Below are 14,806 nucleotides of genomic sequence, written 5' to 3'. Positions count from 1 at the left end.
GGCAGAAGAGGTGGAGTCCAAGGTTGTGGTTAGACGGCAGCGCAGCTGGAGATCGTTCACCTATGCTATCTGTTAAATATAATGAACTGCTGCGGATTTTGGGTCAGTTTACTCAACATGATTTGAAAATGGATGAATCCATTGCAGTTTCATCTATAATTGATAAACAACCTTCTTCTTGGAAAGACTTCAAGTATACCTTGAAACATAAGAAGGAAGAGTTGACTCTGGTTCAACTCGGTAGTCATTTCATGATTGAGGAGTCACTGAGGGCTCAAGAAATTGACAAAGTCAATGATAAAAACATAGCAGGTTCCTCTTCCGTTAATATGGTAGAGGAAAGTGGAACAGTTAAGCAAAATTACAATGCTAAAGGTAACAAACAAAAATTTCAAGGAAATAAGAACAAAGGTCCAAACAAACAGACAAAATTGTCATGTTAGAAGTGTGGGAAACCTAGTCATTTAAAGAGGGATTGCCGGGTGTTCAAAGGAAAGAACAAGGCTGGTCCAAGTGGGTCTAATGATCCTGAAAAGCAACAAGGTCAGATTGTAGTGAATAATTTTAATTCGAATACGAATTCAAATTATGTATCACTAATATCTGATGCATTCTATGTGCAGGACGATGACGTTGCTTGGTGGTTTGATTCGGGAGCAACAAGCCATGTGTGCAAAGATCGTCGTTGGTTCAAGGAATTTAGACCAATCGATGATGGCTCTATTGTGAAGATGGACAATGTTGCAACTGAACCAATTCTAGGATTAGGTTGTGTGAATTTAGTTTTTACTTCCGGAAAAAGTTTGTATTTGGATAATGTCTTATTTGTACCTGGTACTCGTAAGAACTTATTGTCTGGTATGGTTTTAAATAATTGGGGTTTCAAGCAAGTACTTGAAAGTGACAAGTACATTTTGTCAAGACATGGTTCGTTTGTTGGATTTGGTTATCGTTGTAATGGAATGTTTAAATTAAACATTGATGTTCCTTTTGTTCATGAGTCTGTTTGTATGGCCTCGTGTAGTTCTATAACTAATATGACAAAATCAGAAATTTGGCATGCTAGATTAGGACATGTTCATTACAAAAGATTAAAAGATATGTCAAAAACAAGTATGATTCCTCCTTTTGATATGAACATTGAAAAATGCAAAACTTGCATGTTGACCAAGATCACTAGGAAACCTTTTAAGGATGTTCAAAGTGAGACTAAAGTCTTAGACCTTATTCATAGTGATTTGTGTGATTTGCATGCTACTCCATCATTAGGTCATAAAAAATATCTTGTTACTTTTATTGATGATGCATCAAGGTATTGTTATGTATATTTATTAAATACAAAAGATGAAGCTCTTGATAAATTTAAAATTTATAAGAAAGAGGTAGAACTTCATCAAAATGGGCTAATCAAAACTCTTCGTACGGATAGGGGAGGTGAGTATTATGATCCGGTTTATTTTCAATCTACTGGAATAATACATCAAACTACAGCTCCCTATACACCACAACAGAATGGTGTAGCCGAAAGGAAGAATAGAACCTTGAAAGAAATGGTGAATTCCATGTTATCCTATTCGGGTTTAAGTGAAGGATTTTGGGGTGAGACTATGTTGACAGCCTGTTACTTGTTGAACCGAATTCCTAACAAAAGGAATAAGGTTACCCCATATGAACTTTGGCACAAAAAGACACCAAATTTGAGTTATCTCAAAATTTGGGGATGTAGGGTTGTAGTCAGGCTTACAGAACCTAAAAGGAAAACCATAGGTGAAAGAGGTATAGATTGCATATTTATTGGATATGCTGAACATTCTAAAGCATATAGATTCTATGTGCTAGAATCTAATGATTCTGTTGCTGTGAACTCGGTTATAGAGTCACGGGATGCTATCTTTGATGAACAAAGGTTTACATCTATACCTAGGCCAAAGGACATGAATTCCATGTCGAAAGTCTCAGTTAATATTGAGGATATACCTTCAACTAGTACCGAAACTAGAAAGAGTATGAGAGTAAGAAAGGCTAAGTCATTTGGTGATGACTTTCAACTCTATTTGGTTGAAGGGTCAAGGAATGATATTGAATTTCAATATCAATATTGCCTTAATGTTGAGGAAGACCCAAAGACTTTTAGTGAAGCAATGGCTTCAAGGGATGTTGTATTCTGGAAAGAAGCAATCCAAAGTGAGATGGATTCCATCATGCAAAATAATACCTGGAAATTGGTTGACTTATCTCCTGGATGTAAGCCATTAGGATGTAAGATGATCTTTAGGAGAAAGATGAAAGTGGATGGTACTGTTGACAAGTACAAAGCCAGATTGGTTATCCAAGGCTTTAGGCAAAAGGAGGGTATTGATTTTTTCGATACATATGCTCTTGTTGCTAGGATATCCACTATTAGACTGTTGTTAGCATTTGCTGTTATCGACAATCTGGTGATTCACCAAATGGATGTGAAAAATGCATTCTTAAATGGTGAATTGGATGAAGAGATATACATGAAACAACCTGAAGGGTTTGTTATGCCAGGAAATGAAAATAAGGTGTGTAAACTGATGAAATCTCTTTATGGCTTGAAACAAGCGCCTAAACAATGGCATAAAAAATTTGATGAGGTTGTGTTGTCTAGTGGTTTTGTTCTAAACCAAGCAGATAAATGTCTATACAGCAAGTTTGATACTCATGGCAAAGGAGTTATCATTTGTCTGTATGTAGACGACATGTTGATCTTTGGTACCGACCAAGATCAAGTTGATGAAACTAAGGCATTTTTGTCTTCTAAGTTTGATATGAAAGATATGGGGGAGGCGGATGTGATCTTAGGAATAAAGATCAAACGTGGAAACAATGGCATTTCCATCTCTCAATCACATTATATTGAGAAGATATTGGAAAAATTTAATTTTAAAGATTGTTCTCCGGTAAGTACTCCCATTGATCCTAACCTGAAGCTATTACCTAATAAAGGTGTAGCAGTGTCTCAACTTGAATACTCAAGGGCGATAGGATCACTCATGTATGCAATGATTAGTACTAGGCCTGATATAGCTTATGCTGTTGCTAAACTTAGTAGGTTTACAAGTAATCCCAGTTCTCATCATTGGCAAGCTATGAATAGAGTATTCAAGTACTTAAAGGGAACCATTGACTATGGTTTGACATATACTGGATTTCCTTCGGTTATTGAAGGTTACTCTGATGCAAGTTGGATAACCAATATGGAAGATTATTCATCCACAAGTGGTTGGGTATTCCTCCTTGGAGGAGGTGCTATCTCTTGGGCATCCAAGAAACAGACCTGCATTACAAATTCAACAATGGAATCTGAATTTGTAGCTTTAGCAGCAGCTGGTAAAGAAGCTGAGTGGCTAAGAAATCTGATCTATGAGATTCCATTGTGGCCCAAACCTATACCTCCCATGTCTATCAGGTGCGATAGTCAGACTACTTTGGCTAAGGCATATAGTCAAGTGTATAATGGGAAGTCTAGACACTTGGGTGTTAGACACAACATGGTTCGGGAGTTAATCATGCATGGTGTGATATCAGTGGAGTTTGTGAGAACTCAGCATAATTTGGATCATTTAACCAAAGGGTTAAGTAGAGATCTCGTGAAAAGGTCGGCTGTGGGATTAGGATTAAAGTCCATCTGAAATTTCTTATGTTAAGATACCCAATTCCCATCTAATATGACATTAGGTACTGAATTCAATGTGGAAAGCTTAACATGTAGAGATTGGAACACATCATCGAAAGTATCCCAAAAGGTATGTGTTCGGTTCTGTAAGTTAAGGAGGTTGGAGTATAACTCCTCAATGGTTCTTTTGAAAAATTGCATTTGCAGGTGCAAGAAAGAAAAGAACTACCTATATAAGCATGAAGTTTAGCCGCTTCAAGAAGCTGGGACTTGGCTTTGATATGCTTATGAAGGATAGGGACACAGGCTAGTAAACTAGTGTCGAGCAAGAGTAATGTTATAAACTATTGTGCAGATTATCTTCATGTATTCATTATGAATAGAAAGGGTTCAATCCTTAGTGACACCCTGATATTCGAATATTTGAAACGTGTAATTTGCTAAGATGAAATTCAATCGTCACGATATTTCATCTATGCAGTAGTTTGTGGTATGTTATGACTTTGGTGATTTGATCGGTAATTACACTAAAATGGGGGAGGTTTGTTGGACATTTTAGTGTAATTGATCTCTTTATTATGTTAAAATAAGAGTGCACGCTTGTTTTAATGTAATAACGAGATGTTCGATTTAGGCAAATTTTGGAAGTTACATGGAAGTTACTAAAACTTCCATCAAATTTTGGAAGTTACATGGAAGTTACTAAAACTTCCATCAACGGTAGTTTTTAAAAAAGAAAAAAACTTCCATCAACCGCCAAAAACCACCTGTTCTTTGATCATAAATAATCATTCTGGTTTAGAAAGCATAATGGGGTGACAAAACATACAAGACCCAAACAAAACTCTTGAATTATAATCTTTTGATTTTATCCGATTGAACAATTTTGGTTGAACCCCGAAATTTGATTCAATCTGAAAGTGTTATACACGACTTCAGATTTATCCAGTATCATCTCGATTTTCAAATTAACCAACAGAGTAGAGTATAATTTCTTATAAATTAGAAAAATATTGCAAGTATTAGATTTTACATATGAACAATATAAATAACAAAGATGAGGACTAATTTTCTATTCAGATAATATGTGGAGACTAATGATATCATACAATTCATGTAGCCAACCTCACCTAGTAGACTATGTTATTGTACTAAGCAGAGAAAAAGAATGATATAGCCAGAAAATTAAACTCCTAGTAACGAAGAACTTCTAAATTCTTATCATAAATATCATTGTAAGTCACATTAAACATGAAGGTGTTGATAATCCTTTGTGCCCTTTAGCTAGCGGTGGTAGTCTAGTGGAGAGTGCTCACCCTGCAGAAGCATTGGTATTTGGTAGCACATAAAAGGTATTAAGAATGTACTTCATGAGTTGGAAATGGCATAAGATGACAATTTCAAAACAAGTATTATGCTGTGAAATTGAAATCACAAGGGACTGTAAGAATAGCTGTCATACCCTAATTTCGTCCGGGGACCTTTGCTTGATGACATGCGACCATTCTTTGGTCCTTGTGAGGTGCTTGGCACCCATCATTAGGCAATTTATGAAATTCCAGGACATGCCGAAAAAACCAAAAAAAATGTTGATGCACAATCCGTAAGTTTCCGTGACACATCGGAAATCAAATGGAAGCATCGTTGCATAATTAAGTGAGGTTCTGCAACATTCCGTAAGTCAAAAAGGGGATGATTATGTAATCCGCAAGGTTCCGTAACATTACGGAAAGAAAACAAGTATCGTTACGAAATTCGTAAGTTTCCGTAACTTTACGAAAAAGAATCACCAAAAAACAGCAGAGGGGGGTGTACTTAGTAAAAATGGGGGTGCAAATAGCACCCAGGCCCATTTGGGCCCTCCAGAAGATTCCTCCAGAAGGCGGTTGCTTCTGGAGGAAGCAACCCTGCTCGCCTGGGCGAGCTGGGCGGCAACCACCTCCCCTATTTTGCTATAAATAGGGGAGGAAATGAAGAAGGAAGGGGTCCAGCCCCTTAGGCACTTCTCTCTCTTTTGAATTTGCTTGGAAAAATTGTTTCCGTGAAGAAAATCTAAGCCGAGGCTCTTCCGAAACGTTTCCGTAACGTTTTCCGTGAGGAATCTCGCAAAGGTTTCAACCGTTCTTCGACGTTCTTCATTCGTTCTTCATCGTTCTTCGATCTTCAACGGGTAAGTACCTTGAACCAAGCTTTTCGATTCATTCTATGTACCCGTAGTGGTCCACATTATGTTTCGTGCATTTTTATTCTCGTTTTGTTTACTTTTTATACCCCCTGTTGACGTGCTTAAGCCATTTTACTTAAGTCATTTCTCGCTTAACTTAAAAATAAAATAAATTTCCACCGAACATTTGAATTGCATTATCCGTTAACTTCGGTTAAAATCAATTCCGACCGTTCGGTCGTGCCGTAACCACGTTGGAAATCAAAAAGAGGTAAAAAATAATATAATAATCAAAAAAATATCTTTTTAGTGAAATAAAGCGGAAAATCAATCGGACGTTTTCTCTTTGGGATTTCTCATTCTTAATCGAATTGATTAATAACTAAAGTGAAACTAAAGGCTAAAATCAATTCGCCTAGTCAAGCTCGTCCGTAAAAATAGGCTTTTGAAGTTTGTCATTTCATTTCCTCACTAAGTAAAATGGATCATTTTTAAGGTCCAACGCCTTAAAATGATCACCTCTTAAAATAAAAAAGAATCACTTGATAAGAAAGAACTACGTAGGTCTGAGTTCCTCATTGAGGATACGTAGGAGCAAAAGCCCCGCTTTTGTCGACCACCCCAAGAGATCGTTAATGGTCCAATGCCTTAACGTTTCTCTCCTTTCAAAAACAAGAGATCGTTAATGGTCCGACGCCTTAACGTTTCTCATCTTTCAAAATCAAAAGACCGTTTAATGGTCCAACACCTTAAATGACCTTTTGTTCAAATAAAAACATATTTTGCAAAAAAGACAAAAACAACTTAACCAAACACTTTGTTCCGAAAGAACTACGTAGGTCTGATTTCCTCATCACAAATTGAGGAATACGTAGGAGCAAAGGGAAACACCCTTGTCGACCACAAAAAAATATAAAAAGGGTATAAAGGATATAAGAACATAAAAGGGAACATAAAAATCAAAGTCATGTTTGCACATTCGATTAAAGGCTGCCGTCCCTTGGGACGGACGTGTGGGGTGCTAATACCTTCCCCGTGCGTAAATACAACTCCCGAACCTTTCACTTAAAAGTTCGTAGATCGCGTCTTTTCCGGTTTTTCCGACGTTTTCCTCAAATAAACGTTGGTGGCGACTCCGCGCGTATTCCTTTCGTGGAACACGCATCCCGCGAGTCACGCGTCGCCCTCCCGCCGAAGGGTAGGTTGCGACAGTTGGCGACTCCACTGGGGACTTTTTTTAGAGAGTTAGGCCATTTAATCTTGTGCAATGTTTTATCATGCCTTTCTCCTTTGATTTCCCTTTATTTGTCTTATGTTCTTGTGTATATAAACTATTTGTTGCTTTTAGTGTGTTTTAGAATGTATGCATGAGGTAAATATTTATTCATTTGATGCACACAAACACCAACACTATTTGCACACACTGTGAGTGAAAAAGGGCCCTATACCCGGGTTCATGGGAGCATAAGGAGTGGAGGTGAATCTGTGATCATGCTAGGTCTCCGACTTGCTTGATTACAGTGAACCCTCATCTAGAGCTTTTCTCTTTGAAAACCTATTGTTGCTAGTAGTCCCTACTGCTACAATATGTTCTTCAAAGGGGATGATACCTCTAGAAACCATCAAGAGAGATATAACTACCTTGGGGATTATTGCTAAAAGCCTAGTTAGTTCTCTCCCTTATAGGTCCCTTAAATAGGGGCACGAAGCAAACACGCTGCGTGCCATTTTTCACACTGCCATGCATGAGTATCATATACCCTTTTGCTTATGTTCGGTAAATATTGTCATACTGTGTACGTTCCCGCATTGTGTCTTTTGCACAGGCATTGCATATGGGTTCTGTCTTGATCCAACGGAGGGTCCGTGTCGCCTTCTTAAAAACGTGCGTTGGGGCATTTTGCTACCCCTAGACGTCGTATCTAAGAAGGGGACAAATTCCCCGGACCCCCGCATTCCTAGATTGCATCTGTGTCATATGCATTCCATCATGCATTCATCTATTCCACCCATGAGATATCGGAGTTTTGATTTGCACCAGCTTTTATCTCACTTTAGTAAACATGGGAACAAATCAAACCGGCAAGAGGTTCTACCAAGTCAAGGTCAAAAGCCCAGATACCACCAGCATCAAGGAATTAGGGCGGTTGATGGAACCCCTCCAAATGCAAGCCTTCCGCAAGACTTACGGAAAGATCTTAGAGTTGACCATAGCAGAGGTGTCCATAGAAGCCATTGCATCACTTACCCAATACTACGACCAGCCCTTGAGATGCTTCACATTCGGGGATTTCCAATTAGTACCAACCATTGAAGAATTTGAGGAAATTCTAGGATGTCCTCTCGGGGGAAGGAAACCATATCTTTCCTCCGGGTGTCTCCCCTCTTTGAGCAGAATTGCAACTGTGGTCAAGGATTCAGCCAGAGGTTTGGACCGCATAAAACAGACTCGGAACGGCATAGCGGGCCTGCCACAGAAGTACCTAGAAGACAAGGCGAGGGGTATGGCCAATCAAGGAGACTGGGTCCCGTTTATGGATGTGTTGGCTTTGCTAATTTTTGGGGTCGTCCTCTTTCCAAACGTGGATGGTTTGATAGACCTAGCAGCAATCGACGCTTTCCTTGCCTACCACCATAGCAAGGAAAGTCCGGTGGTAGCTGTCTTGGCAGATCTATTTGACACATTTGACCGAAGGTGCGAAAAGAGTAGCGCACGGATCATCTGTGGCTTACCCGCCCTCTGTGTTTGGTTGGTTTCACACTTGTTCCAACAAGACACAAGACATCCATGTCCGCTCCTGAGTCATCGCTCGTGTACTGAAAAGAGGAGAATGGATTGGGACCAGCTCTTGGCCGGGATAGGAGGTAGAACAATCAGTTGGTTCCCCCTATGGAAGGAAGGAAAAGAAGGAGTCCTTTTCTCATGTGGAAGATACCCAAACATTCCGCTGGTAGGAACGAGGGGTTGTATTAACTACAATCCCGCGCTCGCTATAAGACAACTAGGGTACCCCATGAGGGGAGCACCGACGGAAGAAAGCATGTCTCCTTTCCTTGTGAGGGATCTCGGCGCACAAAATTCCAAGACTATACGAAGAATCCATAAGGCATGGGAAACCCCGTTAAGGAAAGATCAAGAGCTTAGAGGCATTCGTAATGGCATCATTGGTGGGTACCACGAATGACTGAAAATTCGCATACGAGGTTTAGATTGGCTCGCCAAGTTAAAAGTCGTCAGCGAAGAGAATTTTGAAGCACCGGAAGAGGACGAGGAAGTCCAAGCTCTCAAAAGCGAGTTAGGAAAGGCAAAACTCGCCAAGGAGAAGTTCAAGTTGGCTGCTACACACGTTCGGAAGGAGTGTGCCGGGTTACGGGAAGAGAATGCAATTACCGCAAGAGCCCTTGAACAAGAGACCAAGAGGGCTCGCAAGGAAGAGTATGGCCGGAACAAATTTCGCGGAGCTCTATGGGGTAGCAATAATGAACTCAAGTTGCGAAGGGAAGAAAGGGACCAGTCGCGAGCACATAGCATGGTTCTGAAAGAGGAGTTGATTGCTTGTTCAAGGTCCAAAAGAAGCTTGTCTCAGCGTCTATGCGAGACAGAGACCAACATGTTAGCTATCATCGCCAAGTACGAAGAAGAGTTAGGTCTAGCCACGGCCCACGAGCATAGAATCGCGGATGAGTATGCTCAAGTATATGCGGAAAAGGAGGCTAGAGGAAGAGTGATCGACTCTTTACACCAAGAGGCAACCATGTGGATGGATCGGTTTGCTCTTACCTTGAACGGGAGTCAAGAACTTCCCCGATTGTTAGCCAAGGCCAAGGCGATGGCAGACACCTACTCCGCCCCCGAAGAGATTCATGGGCTTCTCGGCTATTGTCAGCATATGATAGACTTAATGGCCCACATAATTAGAAATCGTTAGGAAACTTGTATGGTCTCTCAGACCTTGACTAGATATGATTTCTTTTTTTAAAACGAGTTGGTCCCATGTTTCTACTCCAAAAAGCTTGTGCAAATCAAATCACTCCTACATCTCATCTCTAGCATGCATTTTCTTTCTTTACCCACTCCTCACGTTTGGTTTTTTAGGGAAAACACCATAACTAAACGCGCCGCAAGGGATCCCTATCGCACCAGATCCAAATCTAGAACGATGGGTGATCAAGAGGAGACACAGGAACAGATGAAAGCCGACATGTCGGCTGTGAAAGAACAAATGGCCTCCATGATGGAGGCCATGTTAGGTATGAAGCAGCTCATGGAGAAGAACGCGGCCACTGCCGCCGCTGTCAGTTCGGCTGCCGAGGCAGACCCGACTCTCTTGGCAACTACGCACCATCCTCCCCCAAACATAGTAGGACGGGGAAGGGACGCACTGGGGCACGATGGCAGCCCTCACCTGGGATACAACCGAGCGGCTTACCCTTATGGATTGCCGCCCAACTATTCACCACCCATCTTGCAAGAAGATGCGGGCCACATTGCCTCTCCCGTCCATGAAAAAGAACCTCCTCAGCAGCCCGACGAAGTCCATAAAGACCCTCAAGATTATGCTCGGAGGGATGTCGAGTTTTATCCCCCGATCCCCGAAGGGCCGGCACCAGGCACGTTGCCTCAACCCAACCTCGCAGCATCGCCAATAGTTTTGTCTATGGAAGGGCCGCCCCCGGCAACTGAAGAAAGGAGGAAACTCGATCTCCTTGAGGAAAGATTGAGGGCTGTGGAAGGATTTGGGGACTATCCATTTGCAGACATGACGGATCTTTGCTTAGTACCCGATGTTGTTATTCCCCCGAAGTTCAAAGTGCCGGACTTCGACAAGTATAAAGGGACGACTTGTCCCAAAAACCATCTCAAAATGTACTGCCGTAAGATGGGCGCCCATTCTAAAGATGAAAAGCTGTTGATACACTTCTTTCAGGATAGCTTGGCCGGAGCTGCGGTAGTGTGGTACACTAATTTGGAAGCTACCCGTATCCGTACTTGGAAGGATCTGATTACTGCCTTCCTAAGGCAGTATCAGTACAATTCCGATATGGCTCCTGACCGTACTCAACTGCAGAATATGTTCAAGAAAGAGGGTGAAACCTTTAAAGAATATGCGCAGCGATGGAGGGATTTGGCGGCACAAGTAGCTCCTCCCATGGTTGAGAGAGAGATGATCACCATGATGGTAGACACTCTGCCAGTGTTCTACTATGAGAAGCTAGTGGGTTACATGCCGTCCAGCTTTGCGGATCTGGTGTTTGCCGGGGAAAGAATCGAGGTGGGATTGAAGAGAGGAAAGTTTGATTACGTTTCCTCCACAAACGTGAACGCCAAAAGAATCGGGGCAACAGGGGCAAAAAGGAAGGAAGGAGATGCCCATGCCGTCTCTTCAACACCCGCATGGGTCAAACCCCAGCAAACACCTCATGGTACCCATCAGTACGCGCAACATCACCCAAGCTTCTCGGCTCATGCTGGGAACGCCTCTAGTTCAACACCCGTGCAGCCTAAGGCACCCACCCAGAGGGAAGCTCCCCAAGTTCCAACTCCGAACACGGCTCGACCGACCGGTAATTCCAACACGACAAGGAACTTCCCTCCAAGGCCATTGCCGGAATTCACCCCGCTCCCAATGACGTACGAAGATCTTCTACCATCCCTCATCGCCAATCATTTGGCCGTGGTAACTCCCGGAAGGGTCCTCGAACCCCCTTTCCCGAAGTGGTATGACCCTAATGCAACTTGCAAGTACCATGGGGGTGCCCCGGGGCATTCCATCGAAAAATGCTTGGCCCTTAAATACAAGGTCCAACATCTAATGGATGCCGGATGGCTGACTTTCCAAGAGGATCGGCCCAATGTGAGGACCAACCCGCTCGCCAATCATGGAGGGGGAGCAGTTAATGCAGTTGAATCCGATAGGCCCCACAGGTCCAAACCTTTAAGAGATGTGGCAAACCCTAGGAGGTTTATCTTTGAGGCCCTACAAAAGGGAGGTGTAATTCCCCATAGTGGGTGTAAGGAGGATTCCTGTCTGCTACATTCCGGCGAGATGCATGACATGGAGACGTGTTTGGAAGTGGAGGAATTGTTACAACGGATGATAGACCAAGGTCGACTAGAAGTCGGCATTGAAGGAAAAGAAGAGCAACATATATGCATGCAATCTACGGAGGGGAGCGGTGTCGCGAAGCCCAAACCCTTGGTGATATACTTCACTAAAAGTGCAGCCTCGCAAAAGCCCGGGTACCCCTTTATGGCCAAACCTGTTCCTTTCCCGTACCAAAATAGCCACGCGGTCCCGTGGAGATATACACCTCCGGGGAAGAAGGAAGAAGAAGTCACTGACGTCAGCTCGCTGTCAGCTAAAGTAACAAATATCACGGGGCTGAGCGGTGTGACCCGTAGTGGTCGTGTGTTCGCACCTCCGGACCTACCAGTCCAACCCGCCGACGTCAAAGGAAAAGGAAAAGTGGTGGAGGAACAAGATGGCGAAGCACCCCACGCTTCGAATAAAGATATGCCAGCAAAGGGGCCCCCAGAGAAAAGGGATGGTAGAAAGGAGGTGTCGCTAGAGGAAGCCAGCGAGTTCCTTCGGATAATTCAGCAGAGCGAATTCAAGGTTATCGAACAGCTCAACAAAACCCCGGCTAGGGTCTCGCTGCTAGAGTTACTTATGAGCTCCGAGCCTCATCGGGCTCTGCTAGTAAAAGTGCTGAACGAGGCTCACGTGGCCCAAGATATTTTGGTAGAGGGCTTCGGAGGGCTGGTCAACAATATCACTGCCAACAACTATCTTGCCTTCGCCGAAGAAGAAATCCCCGCCGAGGGGAGAGGGCATAATAAGGCTTTACACGTATCAGTCAAGTGTATGGACCATATCGTGGCCAAGGTACTCATCGATAATGGTTCCAGTTTAAACGTGATGCCTAAGAGCACTTTGGACAAGTTACCATTCAATGCTTCCCATTTAAAACCAAGTTCAATGGTGGTTCGGGCCTTCGACGGCACTCGTCGAGAGGTTAGGGGAGAGATCGATCTCCCTGTACAGATAGGCCCTCACACCTGCCAAGTCACTTTCCAGATAATGGACATTAACCCACCCTACAGTTGCCTGTTGGGGCGCCCGTGGATCCACTCAGTGGGTGTTGTGCCTTCTACACTCCACCAAAAGCTGAAATTCGTAGTGGAGGGGCACTTGGTCATCATGTCAGGCGAGGAAGATATCTTGGTAAGCTGCCCATCCTCCATGCCTTATGTGGAAGCCGCAGAAGAATCGTTAGAAACCGCTTTCCAGTCTTTTGAGGTGGTCAGCATTTCCTCCGTGGACTCCCTCTTTGGGCAACCTTGTCTGTCCGAGGCGGCGGTAATGATGGCCCGAGTTATGTTGGGGAACGGTTATGAACCCGGGATGGGTTTAGGCAAAGACAATGGCGGCATAACTAGTCTGATAAAAACCCAAGGGAATCGTGGGAAGTATGGTTTAGGCTATAAGCCCACTCAGGCGGACATGAAAAGAAGCATCGCGGGAAGGAAGAACAGTGGTCAGAGCTCGCGTTGGAAACAAGAAAGTGAAGGAAACCCGCCCTGCCACATAAGTAGAAGCTTTATAAGTGCGGGTCTGGGAGACGAAGGTCAAGTGGTCGCGATATGTGAAGATGATGTTCCAAGTACTTTGGATTTGGTCCGACCATGCCCTCCTGATTTCCAGCTGGGAAATTGGCGGGTGGAGGAACGCCCCGGCATTTGCGCAACAAGCATAATGTAAACCTTTACGGTTTTAAAAGCTCTATAGTTGGGCCTAGGCTTTAGAGTTTTCATTTTGTTAAGGCTTTGTGTCTTTTGTCTTTGAATTTATAATACAAGGATCTTTCTTCATCTGTTCCTGGTCTCTACCCATTCTCATTCATTTGCATGTTTACTTCTTTTTCTGAAACGGCAGATTCGATGATGAGTCCCCCGAAGGTACTAATACCTGGGACCCGTCTATCAACTTCGAGCAAGAAATGAACCAAACGGAAGATGAAGGAGATGAGGAGGTGGGACTTCCTTCGGAACTAGAAAGAATGGTTGCCCATGAGGACCAAGAAATGGGGCCTTATCAAGAAGAAACAGAGCTAGTAGACTTAGGAATTGGCAGTGGAAAGAGGGAAGTAAAGATAGGTACAGGCATTACCGCACCTATCCGTGAAGAATTAATAACCCTGCTAAAAGACTACCAAGACATCTTTGCTTGGTCATACCAAGATATGCCCGGTTTGAGTTCTGACATTGTGCAGCACCGATTGCCTCTAAATCCCGGGTGTTCCCCAGTAAAACAGAAATTGAGGAGGATGAAGCCCGAAACGTCCTTGAAGATAAAAGAAGAAGTGAAGAAGCAGTTTGACGCTGGATTTCTGGCCGTCGCTCGGTATCCAGAATGGGTTGCCAACATCGTACCAGTTCCTAAAAAAGGTGGGAAGGTACGAATGTGTGTAGATTACCGGGACCTGAATCGGGCCAGTCCCAAGGACAATTTTCCGTTACCACACATCGATATCCTCGTAGATAACACGGCCAATTTCGCTTTATTTTCCTTCATGGATGGTTTCTCTGGTTACAATCAGATAAAGATGGCGCCCGAGGATATGGAAAAGACTACTTTCGTCACCCTGTGGGGAACGTTCTGTTACAAGGTGATGTCCTTTGGACTCAAGAACGCCGGGGCAACTTATCAACGGGCCATGGTAGCTTTGTTCCATGATATGATGCATCAAGAGATCGAGGTCTACGTGGACGACATAATTGCTAAATCTAAATCTGAGGAAGAACACCTTGTCAACCTGCGGAAGTTGTTCGAAAGGCTTAAGAAATATCAATTAAGGTTGAACCCCGCTAAGTGTACCTTTGGGGTCAAATCAGGGAAATTGCTTGGTTTCGTTGTAAGCCAGAAAGGGATAGAGGTAGACCCCGAAAAAGTGAAGGCTATCCTTGAGATGCCAGAACCCCGTACAGAGAGGCAAGTCCG

The sequence above is a fragment of the Glycine max genome, chromosome 19, assembly GCF_000004515.6.
Source record: "Glycine max cultivar Williams 82 chromosome 19, Glycine_max_v4.0, whole genome shotgun sequence".
Lineage (NCBI taxonomy): Eukaryota > Viridiplantae > Streptophyta > Magnoliopsida > Fabales > Fabaceae > Glycine > Glycine max.
Note: the sequence above shows the minus strand (reverse complement) of the source record.